Here is a 23,957-nt window from a genome sequence, read left to right as displayed (position 1 = left end):
ATAAACAGAAACTCAAATTCTTGTCCCATGATCAGAGGAAGGCATATTAATATCAGTTTTAAGGGGTTACAAGGTTAATCAACATTATTAGTTTTGCAACGAAACCGAAGTGGCAGAGGACATACGCTGAAAGATGGGGGTGTGGGAGGCCAAGTCTTTAACCTGCAGATGGATAAAAACGGTGATTTTAACTGCTGCAGGAACTGGGGTAGCGAATTTAGAGGTAAAATTTTCCTGTTTCTGTTTACGAGAGGCCAACTCTTTCTCATGCTGTTCTAGCTCTTCCAGAGTTTGCTGTAGTTGTATTAGTCTCTGCTGATCTCTCTGGTGCTGGAGTTCCATTGCATGCTGCCAGAATAAATTTTAATTAAACATTTAAACAGCAAATGTTAAAAAGTTTTCTTTAACTGAATATAAAAGCACAACATGTCAAACATGAGGAATGTAACACAAGTTATTTACCAGTTTTTCATTATCCAATTTATGTCTGCATTCCTTTTCAGCTAATTCCTGCTGATATTGTTTCTTCTGTTTTTCCATCTGCTCCTCCCTAGCCTTTTCCTTTTCTTTAACTGAAAGAAATTTCCTCTGGAGCTTATCAACTTCAGAACGTAATCTTTCTGTAAACTGTTCTCTTTCTCTCTCAAATCCTTGGGTAAGATTTAATTTCTGCATCTGCAATGTTTCTACGGACTTCTGGAGTTTAGCCACAAGCTCCTGAGCTTTTTTCAGTTCAAGCATGTTCTGCTGTGCCTCAGACTCCATTTGACGCTTGGCTTGGATTGCTTGCTGTTGAGTCTTTTCAATCATACACGCTAACTCTAGGGAGCGGTCCTTTTCTTGGTTTACTTGCATTTGAAGCTCGTGGATTAAGTTTTGATCTTGACTCATTTGCTCAACTCTCTGGACTGCCTCTTCTTTGAGCTTCTGGCAATATTCTTGAGCCAAACGCTGCTGCTCACGCTTGACAGCATCACTAAGCTCATATGACCGAGTCTTCTCGATCTGAAGCAGTTGCTGGGCTTCTGCAAGTTTATTCCTTTCTTGAGAGATTAGGGCTTCACAGTGAGATTGTTCTGTCTGGAGTTCCTTGCGTAGGTTGCTGCTAATGACACACTCCTGTTCCAGAGCAGCATGATGCATCACTGAGCTTTAATTAAATTTGGAACAGCTACCATACTTCTCAGAAAGACTCAGAACCAGATGGCACTCATCACAGACATTTTTTAAAATGTTCTAAAAAATAAAAATTCAGTGAATACATTGCATTTTAGATTAATCACACATATAAAATGTGTTTCATTATGTATTTAAAGACTGATATGGTATCTACAATATACAGAAAATAAAAAGTATGTAGGCTAGTAATAAACAGAAATAAACATTTCCATTTTGTTGCATGGCATTGTGATGACTTTGTTCTATGCCAGCATTATCTATGAATGTCCACTTGTTAAGGTTCTCTAATACAGTCTCAGCACCACTTGACATCAGGTCACAGGGTCAAGGATTCAAAAATGAAAAGCAACCAGTTCAAATACTCTTTCATTCCAACTGCTTTTAATCTTCTAAATAAATGTGTTGAACATGGATTACTATGCATTTCAACCCAAAATGACATGTCAGGCTGTACAGCTTATATGTTTTCTTTTAAACAATGGACTAATGTGAAAGGTCAGCATTACGTCACAACTAAGACAATTCATGTAGCTTTGTATTTTGTAATTCTGAGTTTGTAGAGCGTTCACATAATATTTTTGACTCGAAAAGGTGGATTTACTGTCTATCCGAGAGCACATGAAAAGTGCAAATAACTGAGGTCATAATTAATAGCATGTGAACAGAGAGAAGTGAAATTCTTATATGATTAATCAACATAAAACATTACTACAGTGTTTTATGTGCATACTCCTCATCTCTCTCTAATTTAAATATTATTTTATTCACCCATATTGATATAGTGTCTTAAATATGACATTGTAAATTTTTAGAATTTAATAATAAAAAAAGAAATACACTTTTTCATACAATTTATTGAATAAATAAATGGCACGTATAAAAACAAAGTAAGAAATGTGGGAAAACATTTCTCAAAAAAAATATATATATATATATTGTGACAGATAGGGGTGCTATCGCTCCCTTGAACCCTCGGACACCATGCCAGACACCAGGTAAAAGTCCAATAATTGAATTTATTATAATAATAATGTGCACAAAGCACCATCCACTCCACAATACTCAATAAACAATCAATAATCCAACAATAACCAATCCTCCACTCTCCCAGACGCGTTGCCACCCTTCCACCCAGCTCAGCTCGCTTGTCTGGGATTTCCCAGAGTCCTTTATAGTCCATGACCCGGAAGTGCTTCTGAACCCTCAGTCCATGTGACGTTTTAGCACTTCCGGGTCAGATCAAAAACTCTTCTTTTTCATCCCGGAAGCACATCATTCCTTCTGTCCACGTGACTGGGACGTACTTCCAGGGTGTAGGGAAAATAGATGTTTTTGTGCCTCCCTGCAGCAACTCCTGGTGGTCCCCATGGTAGCCAGCAGGGCTGTGCATAAAAACTTCGTTGTCCATAACTCTCTGCTGGCATTCGGGGCACCTCCATGCTGCAAGGAGGGTTCCATCTAGTGGCCTGGGGATATTGGCCGGGATGAGTGACTGGTGATATCTCACAATATATATATATATATATATATATATATATATATATATATATATATATATATATATATATGTACAGTGGAAGACCAGCCCAGCTACAGACAGACAGACTTACAATTTCCCAAAACACACGATTATTTTCCTTACGGCTTTACAACACCACACAATGCACAAATCAGTCACCACAATCCATCTCAGTCCTTTTCTTCTTTCTTTCCTTCCTTCCTCTTTGTTTACCGCCTTCACTCCTCTCCCGCAAGCTCCATCTTCTGCCTCCTGACTCCGGCTCCTTGAATGCCGCATGTGTGTGCCTTCATCTGCTATGCTGGGCTGTCCACAAAATTATTTTAAATGGGGTCCCCTGCCAGTCAACAGGCAGGCAGTCCCATCTGGGATGTCACTGTGTATGTTTCCAGCCCAGATCACAGACAGACATCAGGATACACAGAAGTCCCAAAGCACACACAATTTATTTTATTTTCTTTATACAGCACACACAGAGCACAAATCCACCACCACTAATGCTCACAGTCCTTTTGTCTTTTCTTCTTCTCTCTTACTTCTGCCTCCACTCCTCTCCCATAAGCTCCATCCTCTGCTTCCCGACTCCAGCTCCTTGAATGGAGTGAGGTGGCTTCTCTTAAATTGCACCCGGAAGTGCTCTAGGTGCTCCCCGATCATCTTCCGGCAGCACTTCCGGGTGTGGCGGAAGTGCTGCATGGGAACCCAGATCTTCTTTTGGCAGCACTTCTGGGTGTGGTGGAAGTGCTGCAGACCAAGGTTCTGGAACTGTCCAATGTGACAATGCGGGTTCGCTCCATGCTCCCATCTTACGTTCAGGGAGCCCTGAACCTGTCACCTTCGGTAATGTCACCGATGAGCTTGGCAGTGAGGCATAACAAATGGAGCAAGGGGATGGTGAAATAGTGCAAAGTGCTGTTATTAAAATCAACAAAACAAGTGTCCAAATAAATAAAGTGCAGTGCCTCAAAAAGTCATTAAATAAATAATCCATAAAATAGGTGCAGAGTGGAGGTAAAAAAATCTAATAAATAGAAAAACAACAATCCTTTAAAATGAGGTTAAAACAATGCTGGAAGCAGTCCCTTTAAAATCCAAAGCCCGGTGTTTTCCTTTATCTGGCGCCTCCCCTGCTTCTCCTATACGGGCTTCTCAACAGGGGAGTCGCCCTTCCTGCAGCTGACCTTATTACTGTCTGGTTGCCTTCCGTTCCCTGGCTCCGTACGGCTTCCTTACAGTGCCAAGACTTGAGTTTCTCAATGGCCAGGTCGCTCACGCTGAGGCTCACCTTCCCAAGACTCCACGACTCCTGCTGCCTTCTCGGCCTTACGCACCCAGCTCCTTGGGTGGCCCTGCTAGGGCCTACTGTTCAGCTTCCTGCCAGCGGTTCTTCGCTTGCTTGCTCACACCAGCTCTCTCTCTCTCTCTCTCTCTCTCTCTCTCTCTCTCCTGCAACTTCCGGCTCTTTTTCTTTTTATGCCTCCTCCTTAGCCACCTCGCGCTTCTATTTATGAAGAGGACGTGGCAGCTGTGGCAATCAGCAGCTCCTGGGAACAATTACGGATGTGGACCACTTCTCACCTGTGCACTTAGGTGAGAAACGCCCACATCACAAATTCCCCAGGACCTGCTTCAGCCACAAAACCACGCTCCCTCACTAAGCCGCGAGTGTGGCAATTATTTATTTAAAACTGGCCTTTGACGGGAGTTGTGGACCTGCTATACCACCTCCAGGCACCCCCAGTCGGTAGCCACAGGTCCCAGCAGGGCTGAGCTTCCAAGCTCTAAGCTCGTGGCCCCGATGCAAAACAGGGGGGTTGCCCACTCTTGTCTCAGGGAAGGTACTGCTCAAGCTTCACTTTGACTTTTTTCACTTCCAGGAGGCGATGGGGATGTTCCCTGATTATTACCCCGGGTTTGGTGATTATGTCATGCTCAACCAACGAGGTCCGGCTGTGTTTTTCACTGATTATCTCCAGTATGGACAGGATCACTGATTCCAGCTCCTGTCTGTGAGTGGGAGTTAAATTTGGGCTGAAATTGAAAGCAAACTTCTGAGCAAGCAAAAAGTGGGGCTGAGTCAGGAGTGGACCCAAGTCCCTGTCCCTCCATGGTTTCAGCAAGTTAAGATTTCTTTAGGGATTCCCACCCACGCAAAGACCTCTACAAGTTTCCGTGTGATATTCTTTGAATTAGCCGTCTTTAAAGGGATAGCTTCTGGGAATCAAGTAGCATAATCCACAAGGACTAATATATATTTGTGTCATCAGGCGGAAGGATCCAAGGGTCCTACAATGTTGACCCCAATGCGCTCAAAGGGAATGTCAATAAGGGGAATAGGGATTAGAGGAGCACGGTCCCTCCTAGGAATTTGTCGTAACTGACATTCTGGACAGGAAGTACAGAAATGACAGACCTCCTTGTTAATCCCTGGCCAATAGTATCAGAGTTAAATTCTCTCCAACGTTTTCTCAGCTCCCAAATGGGCGCCAAGGAGGTGTGTATGTGCCATCTCACAAATCTGCCGCTGAAAGGTTTGTGGTACCAGCAACAGGGACCTCGCCTCCCCCTCATGCTCAGCTACTCAATATAATAAATCATTATTAATGACAAAGTGGTGCCTGTTGGGCATGGGAAGAAATGTGTGATGGCCGTTTACAGAGACTACAGCATTTCTTGCAAATTTAAGGGTGCCATCACTCCACTGCCCCTATTTAAAGGAGACCAGTATTTGTCTAAATTGAAAACTCAAGGAAGAAAGAGGATCAGAATTGACCTCAAGGGGCAGAGTTTCTGACCAGGACGATGAGTCACCTGTAGATGACGTCTCCGGCTGCGTCACCTCGGCTTCCGCTCCGTTACTCTGAGTTCCCATCTGATCCCCTAATGCCAGTGGATTACACGGCGTGGAGACAGTTTGGGGTGAAGTGTTTCTGTCCATTACTAGGCCCAAAGGTTGAGAGGGAGTGAGGGTTGTGCTACTACTTTTACTATTTGACCAGTCTCATCCGAGTATCCCGGGGAATGGAGGATTTTGCAGAACTGCCACCTGCATAGTGCATACGGTGTCTTCATAGCTGACCACGCATTTGGCGGACCTGTACCATCAAGTGTCCCCATGAATACAGTTTAGACTGGTTGTTTGTTTAAGCCACTGTCACGGAAGCACATATTGGTGAGTGACAATGAATAAGTTGCTGCTGGAATCTATCAGTGCGGTCACTTTATAGCCATTAATCACCACCACTCCTGTACAAGGACAAACCAAGGGGTTACCAACTGCACCACACCTTCCTCCTTTTGCCCAGTTGCAGTTCATAAGCAGACAGTTAGGGAGTAGGTGTCCGTGCTCTACACATTTGTAGCAGTGTGAGGTTGGTGTTCTTTTTTCTTTTGGTTTGACCGCAGGCTCCATGTCACAAGGGACAGGCTCCGGCTGGACTACACGCCCCATCTGGGGTTGGCGAGCTGACCCCGTTCTCAATACTCAGATCAGTGGGCCACTTGATGACGCTAAATGATCTTTGATCAAAATAAGAATAGCAGACATTTACATAATGAAACAACAGGAAGTGATGTATTAAGCAGGTGTCATTCTGGGAACCAGAAGTGACATCATCTGGAGGTGGGACATTGAGGGTTGGAAGCAGAAGTGACATCAAAAGTCGTAAGTGATCATTATTAGGAAGATTCTTCAGTTGTTCTGTGGGGAAAAGCAATTAGCATTATTTGAGCTCATAAACTGTCCCTCATTTACACGTGTGTGACAACGTATATCCATGAGTGTCAAATAAGTAGAAAAATCAGTAAGCATAAAGATGTATAAATTACATTAACAAGAACACAAATACAATGAAAATGCCCAGCAGTGGGGCTGCAATAGCCTAAGGAAAAGACAAGATATTTACAGATTTTTGCCTTAGTATTTTCAAAATGTTAGCAAAGGTTTTGGACACAATAAAATCGAATTATTGAAATTTTCCAAAAATTGGGTGATACTACTTTAGCTTTATGAAAAATAAAATTCAGAGTCAAAAGACTTATTATCCAGAAATATATTTAAACTAATATTTTTTTTACCTAATAAGTCATTCATTCGTTCAAGAATAACATTTTTAGAACACCTGTGTAGCTCAAATTGCTCTACAAGAAATACAAAAGTAAATTGAAAGTGTTATAACAGTAAATAAGAAGTGAACTTTTTGACGAGTTTAAAGATAAAAGTCCACAAATTGATGAGAAAGCTAAGGAGCAATGTGAATCAGCTTTTAAAATTGAAGTATTTGATAATGCAATAAACCTCAGTGTCCTTTTTAATAAATATATTGTATGGTCAAATGGCCAGGGACAAAAACAAACTTCCATCCATCAAGAATATTGGTCATACTAAGATTTTATCATATTATTGAGCAATATATGAAGAGGCTAGCATATTTGTTATTTCCAAAAGTTAACACTTTAACTAACATGTTTAATTTAACCTTGAAAGCCACAAATAAACAGTGAGCTTGAAAGAAATGTTCATTTAAGGATAAAATATCTATATATATAATTCACTAAGCCGCCAACAAGTAGCCACCCATGGAAAGCACGCCGGAAGGGGCGTGGATTCACTAAGCCGCCGACAAGTAAGACGCCCATGGCGCACGCAGGAAGGAGCCACGCCCACCAACTCTAAGACCATTGGATACGATGACAACTCGCAGAGCCACGCCCACCAACTCGGATGCGACGACTGGGAAAAAACGCCGTCATTTATGTTCATCTGGGCTACAGTACACATGCACCTCTGAGCCACGTTGACTTTTCGGTTACGACGCACAACCGTGTGCACCATAGCAAACTGTTCTACACGCTACATACAGCAATTCGCAAACTCGGACGCAACAACTGGGAAAAAACGGCGTCATTTATGTTCGTCTGGGCTACAGTACACATGCACCTCTGAGCCACGCTGACTTTTCGGTTACGACGCACGACCGCGTGCACCATAGCAAACTGTTTTACACGCTACATACAGCAATTCGCTTCCACGACAAACATGCGTCTTCTTAGATGGTCCTGCAGGAACACAGAAGACGTTTCCCCACCCACCAACACTCTTTTTTCCCCGGCCTGCGTCTACCCTCGCTCTCTAGGCATTCACACTGCCTGCTCATGTGCCCGGACACAAAAACTCACCGACCACCCAGTTAGTCCCTTTCGTCTGTGCTAGGAGTCCACATGCACCTCTGAGCCACGTTGACTTTTCATTATTCTTTTCGGTTTCGACACCCGACTGCGTCCACCATCAAAAACCATGGGAAAGGAACAACGAAGCCCCACCCAGAAACTCTACCCCCTCCTCCCACGTGATCAGGAACGCACCTCAGACCACTGCCTGCCAACTGAACAGTTCATCAAACAGATACTCACTCGCTTTGGTCTGTGCTGCTGTACAAATCCAGCTGTGAGCCACGTTGCACATTTTGTAACGAGGACTTCACAGGTGACATGGATCTCCACAAGCATATGCAGATCCTTTCAACACAAAGATTTGTATGCAAAATTTGCGACAAACACTTTCACACACGCAGATACCTTACTAACCATCTCAAAACACATTCCCTGATGAATTATTTTCAGTGTCAACACTGCTCCAAAACCTTCACGTGCCAGAAATCTCTCAAAGCACATTTAAACACACACTCCACTGAACAAACGCATTCCAAACAGATCTTTCAATGTATGATTTGTTCAAAAACGTTCCGAGTGCAGAGATATCTCAACATGCATTTAAAAACACACTCCACTGAACGAATTATGCAATGTGAAGATCGCCAGCAATGCTTCGACACAACTCATTCCAATTCCCTTCAGTGTCAACACAGCACTAAATCGTTCATGCACAAACATCACATTCAGTTTTCTGCAGCTTTTCAAGAAGATACCGCCATTCACATCCAAGAACATAACATTGGCCTACCTACCGCGCTGTGTGCTTCTTGCAATGCTCTTCATTGGCCAGCAGAGGTCAACAAATCCGGACATTACACTAAGTGTTGTCATGCCGGCAAGGTGTCTTTGCCACCGCTATCCAAACCCCCTCTTTTTTTAGAAGACCTCTTGACTGGCAAGAACCCGCTGTCCTGAAATTACTGTGATCATATCAGGGAATACAACTCTGCTTTAGCTTTCGCGTCAATGGGCGCACACATCGCTCAACCATATGGACAAGGACTGTATGCTTTCAGAATCCACGGTCAAATTTATCCTGACACGTCACCACAATATGGTCAGCTATATATCTTCGATTCTGCTGAGGCTACTAGTCAACGTTTGCAAAAGGAATGTAATAGCGCTTGCAGTGACATTTTGTTGCTTCAACTAGACAACATGATATGACAGGTTAATCCCTTCGCAAAGTCTTACATGCAAATGCATGACATTATCACTCACGGTAACCCTGTTACTGCTGTACGAAAGGTGTTCATGGAAAATCCAGGTCTGGATATGAAAAGGTATAACGCCCCGTCCTGTCAAACTGATGTTGCTGCTATCTTTGTAGGTGAAGACGGGAACCTCCTGCACAACGTGACATTTGCATATATCCAAGGGGAGATGCTTGCAAGCGTATCTCTGTTCTCAATATGAACTGTGACCCCATGGTTTATCCACTGCTATTCCCTTACTGAGATCCAGGCTGGTACATACAATTGACCCATGTTGAGGAAAAGCGAACCGCGAAAAGAATGTGAGTCACACAGCTCTAATTTTATGCTTTCAGGCTTGCCATGAGATCTTCATTTAGTGTCTTGCATTCCAGTGGCAAACTCTTCCAGCAATACATCGTCGACGCATATGTCAGAACAGAAGGCGCGTGTCTACATTACCTTCGCTCACATCAACAAGATTTGCGTGTAGAGCAATACAGGGGACTTATGGATGCTGTCACTGCGAAAGCACATCACCATGACCTCCGCCCTGGACAACTGATCATTCTTCCCTCTACCTTTCAAGGCAGTCCAAGGTACATGCAACAGAACTACCAAGACGCGATGGCAATTGTCCGCAAATGTGGAAAGCCTGACTTATTCTTAACCTTCACCTGCAATCCTGCTTGGCCGGAAATCTGCAACGCCATTTCCCATCAAGAGCAAATAGAACACAGACCTGACATCGTTGCTCGTGTCTTTCATATCAAACTGCGACATTTTCTAACAGATATTCTGGAAAAGAATATTTTCGGCAATGTTCTCGCTTACATCTTTGTCATGGAATTCCAAAAACGAGGATTGCCTCATTGCCATATGTTACTTACACTTGACTCACAATCCAAAATAAGGACCAAGGATGATATAGACAAATATGTTTGTGCTGAGCTTCCAAATCCTGAAATACACCCTCGACTTTTCCAAATTGTCACTAAATGCATGGTGCATGGTCCGTGTGGCACGCTCAACGCCAAATCACCCTGCATGAAGGACGGCGCCTGTACCAAAAATTTCCCGAAAGACTTCAACGCGGATACTCAAGAAAACACACAAGGATACCCCATATGCCGCTGAAGACAAGGGAGAACTGCCGTTGTTGGCAAATACAATATCGACAACCGTTGGATAGTTCCTTACAATCCGTGGCTTTCTCAGAAATTCAATGCTCATATTAACATTGAAGTTTGCGCGTCCTTTCAATGTATCAAGTATCTTTATAAGTATGTGTTCAAAGGACACGACGCTGCATCAATTGCACTTCGCAGGGAGCCAGCCGATGATGTTTTTCAACATGACGAAATACAGACTTTCCTTGACGGTAGGTATGTTAGTGCTCCTGAGGCTATGTGGTGTTTAAACGAGTACAGCCTATCAGAAAAATCTCACGTCATTACCCAACTACCAGTTCATTTGCCGGAACAACAAATCATCTTCTTTCATGACGGTCATGAGGAACAAGCGCTCCAAAGACATGCCCACAAAAACACTATGCTGTTAGCATGGTTTGAACTCAACAAAACAGATCCTGAAGCTGTTGAGTTACATTACACTGATGTTCCGCAACATTACACATTTCAAAAATCCTCTGGAAAATGGAAAAAGAGAATCAGAGGAGGCACAAAAGTGATCGGTAGAATGTATGTTTTTGCCTTTAAAGACACTGAACGTTATTACCTCAGACTTCTCATTACCTGTTGCGTGGGTATCACAAGTTTTCACCATCTACGAACAGCCAATGGTATTGAATGTGACACTTTCAAAGAAGCTTGTCAAGAATTAGGTCTTCTTAAAGACGACAAGATATGGCATGATACTCTTTCAGAGGCATCCCAGATACGAATGCCACGATTCTTGTGAGAAATGTTCATTTTCATCTATGTCTTCGGTGAACCACACAACGTTCCACACCTTTGGGACACGCATAAACTCTCCCTTTCCGAAGACTTTCTCACAAAATATTCCACAACCACCGCTTGCATGTATGCTCTCGCTGACATTAATGACATGCTGCAATCACATGGCTTCAACCTGCACAAATTACGACATTCAGGCTGAACACTCACACGCTATAGAACACTACGACAAACTCAACACAGAACAGAAACACGCTGTTGTTACTGTTTTACACGCTGCATATAACAATTCCCATCCCCGATGCTTCTTCTTGGATGGTCCTGCAGGAACAGGGAAAACCTTTGTGTACAAAACCCTGATTCATACCATCAGAGCTAGGGGAGACATTCCTACAACCGTAGCATCTACAGGAATAGCTGCAACATTATTGGATGAACTGCCCATTCTGTTTTTAAAATACCGTTGAAGCTCAATACTACTTCCGGTTCTATTCAATAAGGGCGTGCACAAAAAGGCGACCTTCAAAAGGGCAACCTCAATTGGGCGCGGAGAATAAAAGCGCACATAAATAAAAGCGATCTTCAAAAGGGCGACCTCAATTTAGCGCCGAATAAAGGCGCGCGCAAATAAAGGAGCGCTTCAAAAGGATGACCTTCGGAGCGAATTAAATGAATTGTCCTTGATTATGCTAATAGACCGCATCTCGAATATCTACGTGGCATTGCACATAATCTATAACTTCAAGTGTAACTTGCTTTCACCTTTTTATACATTCAGTCATTGCCTTAATCGAATTTTCTGTAATTTTGAAAACAACGAAATATGGAGAGCTTTAGAAATAGTTCGTTAGAAGTAGTTCGTTAGAAGTTCATGCATTAATTAATTGGATGTTTTAATATTCTTGCTTTCACCTTTTTATACGTTCAATCATTGCCTTTATCTAATAAATTTTCTGTAATTTTGTTGCGTTTGCCTTTATTCGACGCTCAATTGAGGTCGCCCTTTTGAAGATCGCTTTTATTTATGTGCGCTTTTATTCGCCGCGCCCAATTGAGGTCGCCCTTTTGAAGGTCGCCTTTATGTGCGCGCCCTTATTGACGGATACCACTACTTCCACATGCAACATCAAACCTTCATCACCATATGCTCAACATCTTCTACAATCCAAAGTTATTATATGGGACGAGGTGCCAATGACACACGCATACGCATTCCAGGCAGTTGACAGGTTATTGCGTGACAATTCTCCCCGTCATTATGCGTGGCTCCCGCGTGCTTACTGTCGCCAGTTGCATTAACAAGCACCCTTTGTGGCGTCACATGCATGTTCTTACACTGACAACAAATATGAGAGCTCTTCCTGAAGAGCAACATTTCGCACAATGGCTCCTTGATGTTGGAGACGGGATAAACAGAACACCTGTGACATTGCCTTCACATTGTTTTCCTTTAATTTCTGATCCCGTTCAACAACTGTATGGCGACATCGACTTCTCAACTGTCACTCTGGAACAACTCAGCACGCGAGCTATATTAAGCGTCACCAACGAAGACTCGCTATACCTTAATGAAGAAATACTAAAACTTATCCCTAACAATGAGGTGACTTTCACGAGCGTGGACTCCATCGTCACAGATGATCCTGCAGATCAATTTTCATTCCCCGAGGAATTTCTTAATAGTCTTACTCCTACTGGCATGCCTCCACATAAACTCAAAATTAAAAATGGATCCGTCATCATGCTTCTCAGAAACCTCCTGCCTGCAAAAGGTCTTTGTAATGGCACTAGACTGTCTATTAGCACCATTCACCGCAATGTACTGGAGTGTAAAACTATCACATCTGCAACCTCACAAACTGTCCTTATTCCCCAGATATGCTTGACCCCGTCAGATTCAAATTTGCCTTTTACTTTTACCCGAAGACAATTTCCTGTTCGATTGGCATTTGCGATGACAATTAATAAGGCACAGGGACAAACTTTCAAAAAGATATGCCTGTATCTGCCAAAACCAGTCTTCACTCACGGACAATATGTTGCTCTCTCCACAGTTCCATCTTTTAATTCACTTTCTGTTGTATCCTCAAACCTGCCCTTTTTAGACAACTGTGTCAATCCAGAAGTGTTCAACCATCAATAAATAATTATGTGGCTTTTGTTATGCCGCGGGTTCACTATTGTGTTGTATTTTGCTCTCTCCAGAGTTCCATCTTTTCATTCACTTACTGCTGTATTCTCAGACCAACCCGTTTTAGACAACTGTGTCTTTCCGGAAGTGTTTAGCATTCAATAAATAATTATGCATGAGATTGAGCATTAACACTTCTGTGATGCCCTTCAATGTCCCGTACTGCACGCGCACTACACTGAATAGATCAACCGGGGCTTGCTTTTGTTCCCCACGAACGAGGAATTCCCTGGAAGTGCAGTTCATACGCTCGCACTGATTACGTCCCTTCCCTTTTGTAGACCTGACCACCGGTTCTATTCAATAAGGGCGCGCACAAAAAGGCGACCTTCAAAAGGGCGACCTCAATTGGGCGCGGAGAATAAAAGCGCACATAAATAAAAGCGATCTTCAAAAGGGCGACCTCAATTGAGCGCCGAATAAAGGCGCGCATAAATAAAGGCGAGCTTCAAAAGGATGACCTTCGGAGCGAATTAAATTAATTGTCCTTGATTATGCTAATAGACCGCATCTCGAATATCTACGTGGCATTGCACATAATCTACAGCTTCAAGTGTAACTTGCTTTCACCTTTTTATACATTCAGTCATTGCCTTAATCTAATTTTCTGTAATTTTGAAAACAAGGAAATATAGAGAGCTTTAGAAATAGTTCGTTAGAAGTAGTTCGTTAGAAGTTCATGCATTAATTAATTGGATGTTTTAATATTCTTGCTTTCACCTTTTTATACGTTCAATCATTGCCTTCATCTAATAAATTTCCTGTAATTTTGTTGCGTTTGCCTTTATTCGCTGCGCCCAATTGACGTCACCCTTTTGAAGCGCTCCTTTATTTGCGCGCGCATTTATTCGGTGCTCAATTGAGGTCGCCCTTTTGAAGATCGCTTTTATTTATGTGCGGTTTTATTTGCCGCGCCCAATTGAGGTCGCCCTTTTGAAGGTCGCCTTTATGTGCGCGCCCTTATTGACGGATACCCCCCCCCCACCTGCTACTACCATGGTCGGGTGACACAAAACATGGTGTCAATCCATCTGTAAGCCGCGTTGACTGTTCATTTGCCTTCCATGGCCACCGCTTCAAATGTATTTCATGCAAACAACACTTCTTTCAATGTTATACAGATTCCTGCATCAAGTGACTGCACGCGCGCTACACTGAATGGATCAACGTGTGTCTACCCGGTGCAGAGAGGCGTGGGTAAGCCGTTGAACCCCATTTGTGCTGCAAACCAGGGAATTCCCAGTAAGTGCGACTCATACGCTCGCACTGATTACGTCCCTGCCCTTTGTACACACTCCCCTCCCACCCCCCACCCTCCCTCGCTACTACCGTGGTTGGGTGTCTTGGTGGATTATATATACTGTAGAAAAGCAGCCAAAACCGCAAAGAACAATGAAAAGTGAAAAGTCTACGTGACTCACAGGTGCATGTGGACTGTGCAAAGACGAAAACGACTCAAGTGACAAGTTGAGGTGGGCACATGAGCAGGCAGTGCATAGTGAACGAGAAATCAGCAGCCTATCATGACGGAGGGGGCAGAATGGGCGTCCTTCCCCTCTCCTCCCGTTCCACCCTCCGCGCCCGAGCGTCGTCCACCCCCATCCCTCGGTCTGGGAGGAGAAGGCGCAATGGTGGTCCGCCAGTTTTCAGTCACAGACGATTGTGTGTTGCTTCGTTCCGTGCATTGTGACAATATTGTTTTCTTGGTAATTTATTACATTTCCGATTTTTCAAATGTTAATTTTCTCCCTGTGCTTAAAAATCATTAAAAAAGCGGCCTGGTTATGCGGCGTATGGTACGCCGCGGGTTGGCTAGTTTTCCTATAATGCTGTAATAATAATGTTATTATACAGAAATTTAGTATGTTTTCCTTCATCTGTGAAATCATTTTTAACATGATCTGTATATTACTTAAAGATAACCAGTTATACATATTAATACAAAATATAAAAGAATATTCACAATCAAGAAATAAATTATATGTAGTTTCATTCTTTCTTAAACAAAATGTTCAAATATTATCATACGTCCTAATTTTTAATATAATACATTCTTTGCATTTAGGAGGTATTTGTTTGCTTTGAATAATTATTGAGAATAAATATTCAGCCTAATAAACTAGGAAAGATTGTAAGAGATGTTCTTATACAAATATTATTATACTTACAATCAAGAAAAGAACAATCATCAATTTACAGATCTTGCAATTTAGTAACAGCTTCTGATTATTTTAAAGATTCACTAGCTTGGTAAAGCATAGTAGAAGAGATTGAATTAATCAGAGATTTTATTTCTTTAGAAAACAATTCAAATGATGTATCTTAACAAAGTCTTCAAGCAGCAGAGCATTTCCCTTACTATCTAGTAAATGACTTACTGAACAGATGCCTTTCAGATCCAGTTTCTTATAAAAAAAAGTGATTTTTATTTATGAATAATGCATTTAGTAGGGTTGGGAATAAACTGAAAAAAATTAACTAATTAATCTCATAAACATATGTAATTAATCACAATTAACTGCATCTAAAATTAAAACGTAATTATAAAATTAATGCATAAATATTGCAGTAAATACACACTGAATCATAAATTTAATGTAGAATCAACACAGATTAATTTTAAAAAATGAATGGCATAGTTTAAACTTAAACAATGACTCTTAAACATGAACTTCTAACAAAATACTACTTGAGCAAGTACAACCTGAATTTGAATGCCTTCCTAAAAGACAAGTTGAAAAGAAGGCAGTAAGAAAATGAGGCCATTGTAGTAATTCTCAAATTGGCATATAGCATATGAGACACAGACATGTCAAAGTAAAAATTAAATGATCGAAACGACTGTTGATTTTGAATGCAGTGCTGAAAAGTAATTTAATCGTCCTGCCCTTTTGGACACTTTGGTGACGCTTAATATAGCGCGCGTGCTGAGTTGTTCCAGAGTGACAGTTGTGTTCTTTGCATAAATTAGCAAATATACTTTAAACTTGAATCATGGGTTGGAATAATCATTACACTTCTGTTTCGTAGAACTTTAGGGCAGTTAGTACTGCAAGCTGACAGGCAGACTGGTGATTTAAATACAGAGATACTAGAGACTTATTTTGGTTTTAAAGACACTCAAAGATAACTTATTTAGCAATTATGTGATATGACTTTGATTGGATCTCCTTACAGAAACATGAAATAAAAAAAAAGACAGCATCATTTTTACTTTTGTAACTTTTCTCTAGCATTGCACCAGGGCTGCCGTAAACCCCCCTCCCCACTCCCTTTCCTCTCACTCCCCTGCACCTATGTCGGTATTTATAAATCAAGAAAATGAACACCAGTGCTACGTATAGACATGTGGATGGTATATGATTGTGAACCATGTAATATAAAATGTTAATCCTTTAAATTAAAATTAGGTTTCATAAAATTTTTAAAGATGTATATAAATAAACTGGATGTGTATGTATTTCTTTAGGTAAACACTTAACTTTTTTGTATTTTTGTTTCGTAATAAAATGTAAATATAAAAAAAAAATTACATGAAAATGCCACCCTGACCAATGCACTGACTGAGACATTTGCCTCGTTGCCATCCCTGGAGATGACTATATTTTTTAATGCATTAAACAGGCCACATTAATCGCAAAAAGTAATGTGTTAACTTTCCCAGGCCTAGTAATTATTATTCGAAATTAGGGTGTTATGTGGAGTAAAGTGGTGTTTATATATAATTTTTGTGGTGCAGAAGTACTTGCTGATGAAATGAGTAAAGTTTATTTGGCAGTTTAGTTATATTGAAATTGCACATTATATGCCATCAAAATGTTTAAAAAAATCTGAACGGAGCTTAACCCAAAAACCTAATGAATTTTTAACAAATGATTACAACCACTTTAATTTCAGAGAACCACTGAATGGATCAAAGTCAATTGTTCTTGGGCTTCCCTCTTCAAAAGATTCCATCCTGTCTCCCTTTCTTATATAGTGATGTTTGTTTTTGCATTGTAATAAGATGAAAAGAGACAGTGAGAGTGTTGAGGCACCCATTGGGAAACCCTGTATATTTGAAATAAGTTATTGTCAAAATAAAGCTTGTGAAAATGGCTAAACAAGTCTCCTCAGACTGGAATTCTATTCCGATTGTTGAAGATGGTGGCTTTTCCAGTCATATGGCTGCCAGGCATGAAGGGGGAGGTCCAGTTGGTAGAAACCAGAGCGTTATGTGAAAGAAACGTTACCTGCTTGCAAGCTACTAAGGGTTAAAAGCTGACAAAGCTGTTTTGCTGTAACGGCAGATTATTCATACAGGCGTCTGTGATAAGACAGACGTAAGCTGACTTAGGACAATTTCCTCTTTAGAAACGCGTCTGTTAGACACAGGAACGATGACCTTTCCTTCTTTAGGGTCCATCTGACACGTACACAAAACAGAAACAGATGGACTATTTGCATAAGAAAATGAAATTCTTAGGTAAACGATATTATGATTTTTTATAAGTACGGGGAAGGGGGAGGGAGAAAATAGAAAAAAAAGCAGACTGAAAAGGGGAACTTTGCTCTTCTGCCTTGCAACGCATGAATCCATGTACTCACCGGTGCCTGAATAAAGACTTATTTGATCAACAACTTCTTTCTTCCTCTGGGATTTCTTCCACAGTTACTACACAGTGCCATCCCCTGGATTAGTGTAGAATTACCATCACCTGAGCCCTTAAACTGTCTTGAATGGAATAAATATGTAAAACTTGAAATATTTTTCATTTTAGTTAATAAAGTAGTCCACAAGGTGATATATCTCTTTGTTGCCAGACATTTTTGTAGATTGTTTTGAATGTTTCTAGTTTCCAAATTTTTTGCATCTTTAGTAATCGTAATTCCCAGATATTTAAATTCACGTCTAACTGGAATAACATAAAGGGAATTTAAACTCTGATTATGGATAAATATTATTTCACATTTAATCAAGTTTAGATACATTCCACAATCTTTAATAATGTTTTGATTGCTTCCAAAACTTTGGGGATTTGTTGTTTATTTTTAAGAAATAATGTAGTGTCATTGGATAGCTGGCTGATAACAATCTGATCTCCTAGTACATTTAACTGTTGTATTTCTGGGTTATGTTTGACTAAAAAAGCAAGCATCTCTGCAACTGTGATGAAAGAAATGGAGAGGAAGGACATTCTTAGCAAATTCCTGTTTTCACCAAGAACTTTTTTAAAGTGCCACGTGTGAGAGAGATTGTGCACTGTTAATATCTCTATACAGCTTATTACTCACCTTTATATGTCTTTCTCCACAACCAAAATATCCAAAAAGTTTGGAACATAAATAAATTTTCTACTGTGCCAAAAGCTTTATAGAAGTCTAAAAATAAAACAATACCGTCATCATCCATAAAATCTCTATAATCCAAAATATCCAGAATTAGTCTAATAATGTTATGGATTAATCTGCCCTTCAAAATTAAAAACTGTGTATCACTTAGTATTTTATTCACTTAATTTTTCAAACTATTTACCATGATACAGGTGAGAATCTTAAAATCCACATTTAGTAAAGTGATTGGTCTTAAATTACCAATAGTTATTTTGTTTTTATCTGGTTTAAGAATGTGCTTTTACCACATTGTACAACCAATTTTATCTCTTTCCGAACAAATGTATAAAAGCCAGAAGTTTGGCCATCCAGACCAGGTGGTTTATTGCATTATCAAATACTTCAATTTTAAAAGCTGATTCACATTGCTCCTTAGCTTTCTCATCAATTTGTGGACTTTTATCTTTAAACTTGTCAAAACATTGGTAATGAGCTTTTAAAACAATATGAAGAAGAGTAGAGGCTTGAATAAAATCTAAAGACCTCCTTGCAGATCAAATCTGGATCATTATACATCATATTGTTCCTATTTATTATATTAATTTCTTTCTCATGTTGTCTTCCTTCTTCTAAGCTACTGCAATAACTAGAATATTTTTCTCCATGTTCTATCCATTTTGCACTGGATCAAACATATGCCCCTTGAGCTATTTTAATATACCAACTATTTAAAGAAGATCGCAAAGCCATCATTTTGTCCCTGTTCATATCATCAGTATTGTTTCTTAAGAGAATTATGAAATTCTTTTTGTTCTCTACATTTCATCTTGGCAAATTCAACTGAAAATTCCCCAAACATGAATTTAAAATACTCCCACTTACTACTAAATGTATCAATGTTAAGGTCATTTATTATTTCTTCTGACAAACTCCTAAGTTTTTTTAGCATGTGCCTCATCATTTAAAGAAAAGATTTTGATTTTATATACTTTGCTAATCCCTGTGGGGAAACTATCTTTTTTTCTGGGGGAGTCAGAGTGCAGGGTCAGCAATTGTACAGGTTAAGGGCCCAATGGAGTAGAGTCCCTTCTGGCTGTAACAGGATTTCAACTAACAAGGTTGAATCTGCATTGAACTTCCAATAATCTTTGTTTCTAGTTGTTTTAGAATTTGTTTTCAAAGTAATTTGTATCTGATGCTGATATTTTTTTGTGCTTCCTTAACAGATCCTTTTTTAATACAGAGTCCATTGATGTACAGTATTAGTGATAAGCCATAGATCAATCTTTGGTTTAGAATTTCCATTTGGTGTTATCCTGGTGTACTGCCTTACATCTGGATTTCTGAGCCTCCATTTATAAATTAAATAATTTAAAATTAGAAATTGACTAAGAACTTTGTTGCAATGATATAGGGTTAAATTAAAATCACCTCCAACCATAATAGAATCAGTATAATAAATTCTTTTGTAACTATTTGCAATATCTCTTTCTGTGTTTCTTTAGTGTTATGATTATCATTATTAAATCAATAAACATTTACTAACATAATAAAAGTAGCCTCTGTTTTAGTTACTGCTACAATTCAATGTCTACCTGCATCAGCTTCCTGTGTAACTACGTGCACAGGACATCTATTGACACATTCAAGTTCAAGTTCAAGCACTTTATTGTCATTGTGTAACAGCCCCAAGGTGCATTTAAAGAAAAGTCAAATAATTCCAAATATGTCGTATACAGTGTTAAGTGATCAAGTAACCGGAGCAAATTATTATTGCTCAAAGTACAGCAGCATAAATAGTTATTGCACCTGTTAATGAATAGTACATTACATATTATACATTGTATTACATTAGTACTGCGGTGGGCTGGCACCCTGCCTGGGGTTTGTTTCCTGCCTTATGCCCTGTGTTGGCTGGGATTGGCTCTAGCAGACCCCCGTGACCCTGTAGTTAGGATATAGCAGGTTGGATAATGGATGGATGGATGGATTACATTAGTATATTGCACATTACCAATATAGCTTATTGCACACATTCAATTAAAAATGATCTCAGACTGAGGAGATTCAGAGTTCAGAAAGTTTATGTTTGTGCGTACAGGGATTGACCTAAAGCGTCTGCCTGACGGGAATTTCCAGGATGACTTTTGTCCTTGAGAATGTTTTTGGCCCTTCTCACACAGCGAGTCTTATACAAGAGTTCGAATGATGGTAGTTCAGTCCCAGTAATGGCTGTTTTTACGACCCGCTGCAGGGCTTCTTTAGCACCCTTGGTGCAGCTGTTGTACCAGGCCATCGTGCAGTTAGTTAAGATGCTCTCTATAGTGCATCTATAGAAATTAACCAGCAGCTTCTTGGGGAGATCAGCTCTCCTTAGCTTCCTGAGAAAATAGAGGCGCTGTTGTGCTTTGCCTATTATAGCCAAGTTGTTGTCAGCCCAGGACAGGTCCTCTGAGATGGGGACTCCTTGAAACTTAAAACTGGAAACTCTCTTCACAGCATCTGCATTGATTGTTATCAGACTGTGATTGGTCTTTTTAGTGGCCCTAAAGTCCAGAATAACTTCTTTGGTCTTTTTGGTATTTAAGACCAGGTTGTTGGTGTTGCACCATGCTGTCAGATTCTGAACCTTTTCCCTATATGCAGCTTCATTGTTGTCTGTTACAAGCCCAATGACAGTCGTATCATCTGCACATTTAACAATAATGTTTGATTGGTGGATGGGTTGACAGTCATGGGTGAAGAGTGCATAGAGAAGGGGACTTAGTACACATCCTTGCGGCACACCAGTGCTCAGGGTAAGGGTGGAGGATGTGTGTTTGCCCATCCTGACAGACTGGGGGCAGTTGGTGAGAAAATCCAGTAACCAGTTGCATATGGACAGAGCAAGTACTAGTGCAAAGAATTTTTGGATCAGCTGGTTAGGTATGATGGTATTAAATCCAGAGCTGTAGTCAATGAAGAGCATCCTAACATAGGCGTTGGGCTTTTCCAGGTGCGAGAGGGCAGCATGTAGAGCCACACAGATGGCATCCTCAGTTGATCTGTTTGACCGATAGGCAAACTGGTGTTGGTCTAAATCAGCTGGGATGGAGGCTTTAATGTGGGTAATTACCAGTTGTTCAAAACACTTTGCAATGACAGGGGTGAGAGCAACTGGTCGATAGTCATTAAGACAGGTTATCCTCGGTTTTTTGGGAACAGGTAGAATAGTTGTGAATTTCAGGCACAAGGGGACTACACCTGAGGAGAGAGAGAAGTTGAATATGTGTGTAAATACCTCCGCTAATTAGTCAGCACAGGCCTGGAGCACACGTCCTTGCACATTATCAGGACCTGCTGCCTTCCTTGTATTGATGTTTTCGATTGCCCGCCGCACATCATGTATGTGTACGACCAAAGGCTGTGAGTCTCTGGTCTCTAACAATGCCGGCGTTCACAGACGCTGCGGCTTTGTGCTGCCTGATGCATTTAGCTACTGTGGAAGAAAAACAACAGGCTCAATTAATTTGTCCCACAGAGATAAGGATTTATTTGTAATTGTATGGGAAGAATTGAGACACTCAGACAGAATGTGAGCAATGCCTTCTTCTTTATTCTGACTGGAACAGTTTTATAGGCTTTTTTTCTGACTGGTCCCCCAATCATGGGTTTGGGTCCACTTCATAGGAGGTTATTTCTGGATTGTACCCAAAGAATATACTCTACACCTGTTCTGTAGCAATCATGGCACAGAGTGACCATATACTGTAGATCTAACAGGCATCAGCACTTTTAAAATAGCTTGCCTGTGGGTCATTCACATACTTCTATCCATATAAAATAATGGGTTTGAATAAACTTTACAGATTAAAGTGGCATATTACAAAGAACATTGTACACCAATCCTTCATTTTTATTCTGTCTTTTTTTAAATGCTTCTGGTCACTTTAGGATTAGGTCACCTCTGTCAGGATTGTGATGCGAATTCTCTGTACCCGTTACGGTCAGGTAATTTAGTGGGTTTGTCACCTGGTAAGGTCCGTCAGTATATTGGAACTACCAAGGTAATGGTGGTCAACACCATCATCACATTAGATGGGTGAACAAAAATGTGAAAACATTAGTGGACAGAAAAAAATGAAAATGTCTCAGTCATTCAGCTGCCATTTTAGGAAGTCCCTTACACACAATGGCAGCTTTGAAAAACTCAGAAGAAAAACCCACATGGACACTGGGAGAACTTGAGAATACTAAACTAACAGAACCCAGTGATGGTAAGAGGATAACAGCCATTGTCTCAAAAGAATTCTAACTTGTGCACCAACAGTGAGTGATCATTTTACTGGTCCAGTTTCAAAATGTATGGTCCTCTTGAATTGATCTTTTTTACTCTGGTATACAAAATTATGAAATCTTTGGTATTACATATGCAATTAGAAACCAAGATTCACATTTTAAAATGTGATTTTGACCCCTCAAATTCTACAAGATAGGCCTTGAATCATCTTCTGAGGAGAAAAAAACAGAAAAGAAGAACATGAGCCTCTGGCACTTGTAACAACCATAACACCTTCATCACCCACTTGAAAGTTACCTGAAGACACCTAATCCACCACTGCCTTTGACGGAATCCCACTCGCTGAGCTCCTACAGACTCTTCAGATCAGACTGATTTGTCCCAAGAGTCTCAGGAAGAGAATCCTAATTAAGAGTGACTTTGGGTATGCGTCAATCTGTAGAATGATCACAGAAAGATGGGAACTTCTACAAGAGGAGAGAGTGCAGAATGAGAAAGTGAGAGAAGAATGCTTGTGTGTCCAACAGCTGATGGTGTCATTTAAGGTCGACCCGCTCACCTTCAGGAAGTGCATGTGCTCACCTGTCTGTGAAATATCAACCAGCTCAATGTCTCTTCTCTTCATCTCATTGATCTCATTCCCCACTAACCCTCTTCTACACGGTGGTGTGCTGGGGAGGCAGCATAAAGAAGAGGGACACCTCACACCTGGACAAACTGGTGAGGAAGGCAGTCTCTATTGTAGGCACGGAGCTGGACAGCTTGACAACCGTGGCAGGCTCCTGTCAATCATGGAGAATCCACTGCATCCACTGAACAGTATCATTTCCAGACAGAGCAGCAGCTTCAGCGACAGACTGAGGAGATCGTTCCTCCCCCACACTATGCAACTCTTCAATTCCACCGGGGGATGGGGGTGCAAGGTGGGGGTGGGGGGTAAACGTTAACATTATTCAAAGTTATTGTCTGTCTCTATACCTGCATTGTTATCACTCTTTAATTTAATATTTTCTTTATCAGTATGCTGCTGCTGGAGTATGTGAATTTCCCCTTGGGATTAATAAAGTATCTATCTATCTATCTATCTATCTATCTATCTAACTCAATTCCTTCTCTTGTAATCGCTAATGGCCTCAGTGACATTTGACCTCAG

General features: G+C 40.8%; 1 pseudogene; it reads left to right on the top strand.

Moving 5' to 3' along the window:
- Window positions 1-9,414: 9,414 nt before the first annotated feature.
- LOC114656620 (uncharacterized) lies at window positions 9,415-11,025 on the top strand (annotated as a pseudogene).
- The last annotated feature ends 12,932 nt before the right edge of the window (window positions 11,026-23,957 follow it).

The sequence above is a fragment of the Erpetoichthys calabaricus genome, chromosome 8 (genome assembly GCF_900747795.2).
Source record: "Erpetoichthys calabaricus chromosome 8, fErpCal1.3, whole genome shotgun sequence".
Lineage (NCBI taxonomy): Eukaryota > Metazoa > Chordata > Cladistia > Polypteriformes > Polypteridae > Erpetoichthys > Erpetoichthys calabaricus.
The sequence above is the reverse complement of the archived record's forward strand: the minus strand, read 5'-3'. Positions and strand labels throughout refer to the sequence as shown.